Below are 9,312 nucleotides of genomic sequence, written 5' to 3'. Positions count from 1 at the left end.
GAATGGGCTTTTATGGCTTTGGGTGCGCAGAGTCCTTGGGACTTGTAGGCTTCTTGTATAGTCCTTTTCACCCATCTTGCTAGAGAGCTTTTTGAGGCTTTCTTTCCACCATATAAGACAAATAGATTTTTACCCGGTCTCCAAGATGTTTTATCAAGGTACTGAAGTACTGTATGTCTAACATCCAAGCAATGGAACTTTTCTTCTTGTTGGTCTAATGGATCTGGACAAATGGAAGGTAGAATTATTTCTTGGTCTCTGGAATGCAGTAGGCACTTTTGGAACAAAAGCAGGGTCTAGCTTTAGAATGATCTTGTTTTCTCAAATTTTTAGGTAGGGTTCTATGATCGAAAGAAAATTGGATTTCTCCAATCCTTCTTCCTGATGTAATAGCTACTAAAAACGCAGATTTTAGCGTTAAATTTTTTTTTATATCGATTGAGTCGATGGGATCAAAAGGAGGATCACAAAGACCCGTTAGAACTACATTCAATTCCCAGGCAGGTACCGATTTCTTTAGGGAAGGTTTTAATTTAGAAATTGCTTGTGTGAATCTTCTGATCCACATCTCCTGCTAGGGGAGTACTGAAAAAATTGCTTAGAACTGAAATTTGTTTATTTTTTAAGGAACTAGGGGCTATGCCTCCCTTTTTTTTTTTTTTTTTTTTTTTTAATCCTGATTGTAAAAAATCTAGGATTTTTGTGATGTTTGGGGAAAAAAGTGGCCTGGTCCTGGATCTCTATACCAGGAACATTTCTTCCAAATTTTTTGATAGATTTGAGGTAACTTCTTTGTGGCTTAATAAAATAGTTGAAATTGCTTCATCTGACAGACCATGGTTCCTCAGGATCTGTCTTTCAGGATCCATGATGACCACCTCAGTCTCTACTCCCTGAAAAAGTCATGGACCTTTTGGAGAAAAGGTTCTTTTTGACTGGGAGCAGGATCTGGTCTTCCAATGCCAGGTACTTTAGGATAGGAAATCAGCTTCTCTTTGGCCAATAAGGAAAAATGATTATGATTGTCAATTCCTCCTGGATTAATTTTTATTTTTTTTTTCAATTTTCTTTTTATTGAAAACTTTTCATAAAGAAATTTAAACAAATCAATATTATTGCAACGAAAAGGTGCATAAAACGAACAATTTTTGATCAATTAACATTCTGTTGTAAACACAGAATGTCCTATATGCAAGATATTCTTCGGGTACATAGTGAGATAGAAAGGGGTGAAGTAGAGGAGGGGGAGGGAGAAAGAAAATGAGACCATATAATGGATATCAGACAAGTCTGTAAATCTAGAAATTCTCTTTGTTCATAGCAATTGTAAATATAAGGAAGAATGGAATAAAATCCCATGTTGCAGTTAGGACAACTACTCGGAGTCCGCAATGAGATCTCGAAATTGAGATGTATCTCTATAGGTTAGCCGAGGTTGCCAAGTTCTTGTGAAGCGGAACGTAAACCTATGGGCAATGGTGGCTATTTCTTCGACATGAAAGATTGGTTAAATTTTCCTCAACCACTGGGGTACTGTAGGAACATTGGGGGACCTCTATAAGGGTGGGATTAATAATTTAGCCGCCGCCAGCAAAAACATCAGCAGTTGGTTTGCATCAGGGGTTATGCCTTTGATCGGCAGGTTTAGGAAGATCGTAGGGGCAGATATTGTTTGGGAAATGGCACATATGTCAGCCATGAGTGGAAGTAAAAACTCACAGTAGTTGCGCAACATGGAAAGTTTGGGGATATTAAATCTTGTTAACGTTTCTTCCATAAAAATCCAATCTATCCTGTCGTAGGCTTTTTCCGCGCCTGTGCCTAATAGGGCCAAAGGGAGTTGTCTCTCTTTAGTGAGTTGCATCAAGTGTAGAATGCATAGGGAGTTATCCCTGCCCTCTCTACCACGTACGAAACCCACCTGCTCAGCTGCGATCAACTTTGGAAGAAGAGGATTGAGGCGGAGAGGCAGTAATTTTGCAAATACTTTTAGGTCTACATTAAGGAGTGAAATGGGCCTAAAATTGCTGCAAATTTCTGGGTCTTTACCCTCTTTGTGTATAAGCGTTATGTGTGCCTCTAGGGCTTGGTTAGGGATCAAGGATCCTTTCAATATTGTTGCATAGGGCAAGCAGGTGGGGAAGTAGCTCTCGTTTAAAGTTTTTATAATATTGAATGGAAAAACCGTCCAGGCCTGGGCTCTTTCCAGCGGGGCACTTTGACAGGACAGACTGGAGTTCCTGCTCAGAAAATGGCTTAATTAGAGTTAGTTGTAATGTTGGGGATAGTTGGGGCAGTTGCAAATGCGACAGGAAGGAATCAATAGTTTGCCGCTGTATTTCTCTTGCTTCAAGAGATTCTTGCGACGAAAGTTGATATAGAGATGTGTAATATTTCAGGAATTCTTCTGATATATCCATGGTGTCGCAAGTTTTGGAGCCGCTGGGGAGTTTAAGTGAGTGGATGTAGGACTTGGACTTCCTCTTTTTTTTTTATCAGGGAGATCATTAGTTTAGAGACCTTATCCCCATGTACAAAAATCTGATTCTTCCAGCTCATATAGAACTTGGCAGATTGTGAGTACAGTATGTCTTTGAGTTTTTGTCTTTTAGCAATTAGAATATCAAGACTCTCGGGAGTTTGTTGTCTCTTGTGGGATTGTTCAAGCTCATGTATTTCCTTGTACAAGTCAGATATTTGAAGCTTCCTAGATTTGTTAAGGTAAGAGCCAATTGAGATCAGTTCTCCCCTAATAACCACCTTGTGGGCTTCCCAGATCATAGGGATAGAGCTGTCGGCTATAGTGTTAGTCTGAAAATAAGTCGTGATGGCTTTAGAGATGCGGTCCTTGAAGTCCTTAGAAGTTTGGAGACTTTCATTAAGTTTCCATGTTTTAAAGTGTAGGGGTCTTGCAGCCAATGTAGTTCTCAACAACAGTGGGGAATGATCAGAGTGTATAGATGTAAGGATGCGGGACTCGATAATGTTAGAAACTGTGGATAGGGGAAGGAAGAAATAAGTCTATTGTATGAGTTGTGTGGGGAGGAGAAATGAGTGTAATCCTTGTCTGATGGGTGTAGGTGACGCCAGGCATCTACAAGGGAGTAGGTATGGAGAGAGTTTTTAATGCGAGATAGAGCTCTATTCGTCAATGTAGATTTAGTTGTGGATGGATCTAGACGCGGATCTAAAGATACGTTTATATCCCCACCTAAGATTAAGGTGCCTTCTACAAATGATCTGGCGGTATCTAGAGCCGAGGGTATCCAAGAGGCCTGACCTGAATTTGGTGCATATAAGTTCCCAATAGTGACCATGGACCCAGCGAGCATTCCCTTGATAAAAACATATCGCCCCTCATTGTCTGGGAGTCTTGTAGTGTGAATGGCACATGTTTGGAAATAGCTATAGCAACACTTCTAGAGTTCTTATTTGTGGAGCATGAGTGGAACCATTGATTATAGAACGCATTAGTAAACCTTGCCGATTTGTGGGCTAAGAAGTGTGTTTCTTGTAATAGGAGAATATCAGCTTTCGCTTTTTTCAGGAAGTCCAGTACTTGCGACCTCTTGACCGGGGAATTAAGGCCTCTAACATTGTATGTGACTAGAGACCAATATGGTATGTGGTCATCCATGGGCATTAAAAGACGATGGGTGCGATGTACCCGTCTGTATCTCATTTAAGGGTGGGTTGCGGATTGCAAAAGCAAACAAACAGCGCAAAGTAAACAATTTCTAGTCAGCGCAAAGATGGTTATAACCATCAAAATGACGTTGCGAGTCATAGGTAGTGTGTGAGGAGAACATAGAAGATATACGTGACAACAACAAGGTCATGTTACAATGTGTTTAGGTAAAACAAAAAAAAACTGTTTTGCAAACCAATTACCAACTATTAGACTAGTATCAGATACTGCAAGTGGTCAGGAAAGGACATTACCTCATGTCCCAGCGTTAACTGTTGGATATATAAACCTATAACCGACTTGAATCCCTCACTCAGAGGATTAAACTAGTCAGGCTGAATGGGAATACATTAGTCTATATACCACTTGCGACAAATCTATAACATAGCCTAGAACATAATATAAGGGTTGCCAATTAGCGATAATTGCAATATCACTATTGAGTATAAGTGTAACATTTTAAGTGAACCAAACATCTAAGTAGGTTGTCCACAAAGCTCCGGTATACACTGAAATCTCACGGACGGTAACTATATCAGAGATGATCTGGTAACTCCTGTAATAAAAGAAAGTTCAACTCCGGCATCATCAAGCGACCAGGTTCATTCCTAAAAAAGAAGTGAAATGCAGGTGGAATCATAAACAGTTCTTGGTGATCTATGAAGACTTGTGGACAGCAAAAAAAAACAAAATGTCCAAAAGGATACAGTGGTTTTGGACCTCAGGGACAAGTCCCCAAGAGTTACCCCGGGTGAGCTACTCAGGCTGAGGGTGGGTCCTGTGTGCGGCCCACCGAAGGGGCCTTGTGCAGATGACATCTCGCTCTTTGAGTTTTTGGGGTCATGAAAAATTCCCATTAAGGTGGTTTTGGGACCGGTTGTATGCAGGAAGCGGTGTGTGTTGCTTCTAAGTCTGGTTGTTCGTCCAGCGAGATATCCAGCTCTTTGCAGAGATCTCGTATGTCAATCGAGGTTCTGGCAGTCAGTCGTCTACCATTAGCTGAGACGGAAATAGCAAAAGGAAAGAGCCAACGATATTGAAATTGTCTTTGCTGTAAGGTTATTGTGAAGGGTTTTAGTAGTCTCCTTTTGTTCAAGGTTGAGGATGTGAGGTCTTGGAAAATGTGTATTTGTTTATTTTCATACATCCAAACCTCGGAAGATCTACTAGCTTGGATGATGCAGTCCTTTATAGGAAAGTTCAGAATTCTACAAATGAGGTCTCGCGGAGGGTCAGTGGGTTTTGGTTTGGGCCTCAATGACCTGTGAGCCCTTTTAATAGTTAGGGTCGCATGGTCGGTAGGAGCAAGGAGATTAAAGAAGATTTTGGTCAATGCCGTGGGGAGTGCTGCATTCTCGACCTCCTCCGGTAGGCCTTTTATACACAAATAATTTCGCCTGTCGCAATTTTCGTGGTCCTCAAGGACAGTGTACAGTTTGTTAATGTGATCCTCCTGTTGTTGAAGACAAGTAGTGAGGCCTGAGGACGCATCGGCCAAAGTTGAGTGGGACACCCTGTGCCCCACGTGTGACAGTTCCTGCTTGATTTCCGTCAGGTTGTTTGCTACGGGTTCAAGAGCTTTTGACAGGATCCGCTTAATAAAGGAGCGCGAGACTGGCAAGTCTCTGTCTTCCTTAGCTGTTTCATCCTCACTCTGTTGATCGGAACTGGAGTCTCCCCAGGAAGGAATTTCGGATGTTGGAGGGGACATTTTAGCTTGAGAATGTTTTCCTACTTATTTTTTTAAGAAATTTGTCCACGTCAGCTTTGGTTGTTTGGGTAGGAGGACGCGGTCCTGGATCCACCGCTTTAGGGCCTATTTTCACTATGATATAGAACGTCAGGATCACACGGAAAGTTCTCTCTAGAGTTGCCTCATCAGGCCAAACAATGCTTACATATTGGTCAAGATAGTTGTCTGGTTGTGGTAAACTATATAGAGTCAATGAAGCGTAAGGTAGTCCCAGTTGTAGCTGTGGACCTGAAAAAATTAGGGCTATGCCCTGGTGATGAAGATGAGAGCCGTAGACCCCTTTTCACTTGTACAATTGAAGAAACAGGGAATCTGGTGACGTCCCTGTAAATTCGTAAATGTCCCTTTAAATTCATAAATGTTTCTTTAAATTCGTGTGGGCAGCAAAGGAACTTGACAGGCTGGACTGATGCCCAGAAGAACTGCTGACTCAGCAGAGCTGTGGCTGTATAGGGGGTGCCAAAGTGAGGAGCAGAGATGGACGCTGCTCCACTTGTGACGTTACAGGGCCACCAGGGGAAACGCTGCGGCCGATGTGTTGCATCGATGGAGAGCTATGTCCCACCCTCCACACCACCCGAGCAAGGGTGAAGCGGTACGAGGAACGGAAACTCCGGTGAGTACGTTGGGAGAGGGTAGATGAGGTGCGGCCGCCGCACCGGTTGTAAACAAGTTCGCAGCTTCACTCGCGACGCTAGGCCGCAATTTTTTCTTAGGCCAAATGAGGCCAGAGAGGGCACTAATTGTGTAGGGCGGTTCAGGGAGTGAGATGCTCCTACCGGTGAGTCGTTAGGATGAGTCAGCGGGACGGATTCCCCCGGCTTCAATCGATGGAGTCAGGAGCTCTGTGAGGATGAGACTGCTCCGGTCCGCTGCTAGCAGCGCCCCCCTCCTGGATTTTTCTTAATACCACTGGAATAGAGGAAAGGCATAGGCCAGATTCATGTACCAGGGTTGGGACTATGCATCTACTCCCAAAGGGTTTTGAGATTCCGGGCGAAGAGTGCCGCTACCTGGGAGTTTTGTTTTGTTTTTTTCTTGTGGTGAATATATCCACTTGAGGATAACCCCATTTTTGGGTTAGGGACTAGAAAACTTCCTTGTTCAGGGACCATTCCCCTGGATCTATTTTCTTCCGGCTCAGGAAGCCAGCTGTTCTCGGAGACTTTAAAGTGGACTGTGGAAACCGACAGAACATTCTCTTCTGCCCAATTAAAGATTTGTGCAGAGAGGGCTTGAAGATGAGCATGCCTTGTCGTCGTCCCCTCCCCCCCCCCCCCCCCCCCCCACTGATGGCAGAGGATACTGCAGTTGTGTTGTCTGATAGTACTCTTACATGCATCCCTTTTATGATGGGCATAGCTTTTGAGAATGTTTCCCGTACGGCTTTTAGTTCTCTGTAGTTTGAAGACATAATCATTTGATGATAGTCCTGTAAGAACCATTTGGTTTTTTGACCAAGAAGATTTTTTAGTAGTGGCCCTTGAATGTTTGGTTGTGGGGTACCGGAGCAATCGCCTTTAGTTGTAGAAGTTTCTGGATGTCCAAGATGAGAAATTGATGGAGATTTTTTGATTGGTACGTGGTTAGTTGAAATTTCTCTGGTGGAAGAGAGGTGAACTCTATTTTGTACACTCAGGCTTTCATGGAAGCTATGAGTAGGGATTTGGATGCTGTTGACTGGTCTTCCTTCCTGAGTGAGGACAACCTCCCCGAGAGGAGCGCAGATCCTTGAAAGATCTACAAAAATTAAAGAATGTAATCATCAAACCTAGCGATAAAGTTGGCAATGTTTTCTCCTCAGGGAGGAATACTATGTCAATGAGATTCAAAAACATCTTAAATCTACAAGCTATTGTTCCCTACATGAAAATCCAATTGACTATATAAAACAAGTCTTGAATAGAAAACTTTTTTTTGCCCTTGATGAGGGCTTGATTAGCGAAAAGGAGTTTGATGTTTTAGAGGTTAGGGAGCCACGTACACCCACAATCTACATACTTCCCAAGGTGCATAAAATTATGGAATGCCCACCAGGGAGGCCTATTACCTCAGGCTGTGAGAGCCCTATGGATCACCTTGGCAAGTATGTAGATGCAAAGTTACAACCTTTTGTCTGCAATCTCCCCTCATTTGTTTTGGATACAGGAGATCTTCTTAGGAAGAGTGATCATTTGACTGTTGAAGGTGATTTCCTTTTGGTTGGCTTTGATGTAGTCTCGTTATACATCAATTCCACATGAAGCTGGACTTAAAGCTGCTGCATATTTCTTGGAGAAAAGGGGTGTTGATTGGGCCCACCAGAATGAGTTTATTATAGAAATGTTGGGATTTGTTCTTAACCATAATTTCTTCTGTTTTGATGGGAAATACTATCGTCAGATACACGGGGCAGAGATGGGGCTTCATGTGCCCATTCCTATGCCTGTCTACATCTGGGCTGGTGGGAGGAGTTTCTAGTTTGCGCCCATCCATTCTTCAAGAGGTATGCAGCTAGCTGGTTAAGATATATGGATGACATATTACTATGTTGGAGAGGAGTACTTGATACCCTGGAGAGCTTTATTGAGGATCTAAATTGTAATAATTTAAATATACACCTCACTTTTACATATAGCAAAACCACGATCAGTTTTTTGGACCTTAACATCCATAAACAAAATAATAGGTTGATTAAATCTACTTATAGGAAACCAACGGCAGGCAATACCTTGCTAAATGCCAGTAGCCATCATCACTTTTCCAAAATAAAGGGAATCCCAGTTGAACAGTTCCTTCGAATTCATAGAAACTGTACTAAACTTGGGGACTTTAAAGAAGAGGCCCTAGATTTGTCTGAACGGTTCCAAAAGAGGGGATACCCAAAGAAATCCATTAAATATGGTTATAATAAGGTCCTAAGAACAAATAACAAATAGGGAGGATACCTTAACCCCTTAAGGACGCAGCCTGTTTTGGCCTTCAGGACACAGCCAATTTTTTCAAATCTGACATGTTTCACTTTATGTGGTAATAACTTCAGAATGCTTTTAACTATCCAAGCGATTCTGAGATTGTTTTCTCGTGACACATTGGACTTTATGTTACTGGCAAAATGTGCTCGATAAATTCTGTATGTAATTGTGAAAAACACCAAAATTTAGCGAAAAATTGCAAAAATTTGCATTTTTCGAAATTTATATGTATCTGCTTGTAAGACAGATAGTAATACCACACAAAATTGTTGCTAAATAATATCACACATATGTCTACTTTAGATCCTTTTAATTTTCTAGGACGTTACAAGGCTTAGAGCTTTAGCAGCAATTTCTCACATTTTCAAGAAAATTTCAAAAGGCTATTTTTACAGGGACCAGTTCAGTTGTGAAGCGGATTTTAGGGCCTTATATATTAGAAACCCCCGATAAGTCACCCCATTTTAAAAACTTTACCCCTCAAAGTATTAAAAACAGCATTTAGAAAGTTTCTTAACCCTTTAGACGTTTCACAGGAATTAAGGCAAAGTAGATGTGAAATTTTAAAATTTCTTTTTTTTTTGGCAGAAATTCATTTTTCATCTATTTTTTTCGTAACACAGAAAGTTTTACCAGAGAAACGCAACTCAATATCTATTGCCCAGATTCTGCAGTTTTTAGAAATGTCCCACATGTGGCCCTAGTGCACTTATTGACTGAAGCACAGGCCTCAGAAACAAAGGAGCACCTAGAGGATTTTGGGGCCTCCTTTTTATTAGAAAATATTTTAGGCACCATGTCAGGTTTGAAAGGCTCCTGCGGTGCCAAAACTGTGGAAAGCCCCCCAAAAGTGACCCCATTTGGGAAACTACACCCCTCAAGGAAATTATCTAGGGGCATAGTGAGCATTTTGACCC

This window comes from Rhinoderma darwinii, chromosome 10 (assembly GCF_050947455.1).
Source record: "Rhinoderma darwinii isolate aRhiDar2 chromosome 10, aRhiDar2.hap1, whole genome shotgun sequence".
Lineage (NCBI taxonomy): Eukaryota > Metazoa > Chordata > Amphibia > Anura > Rhinodermatidae > Rhinoderma > Rhinoderma darwinii.
Note: the sequence above shows the minus strand (reverse complement) of the source record.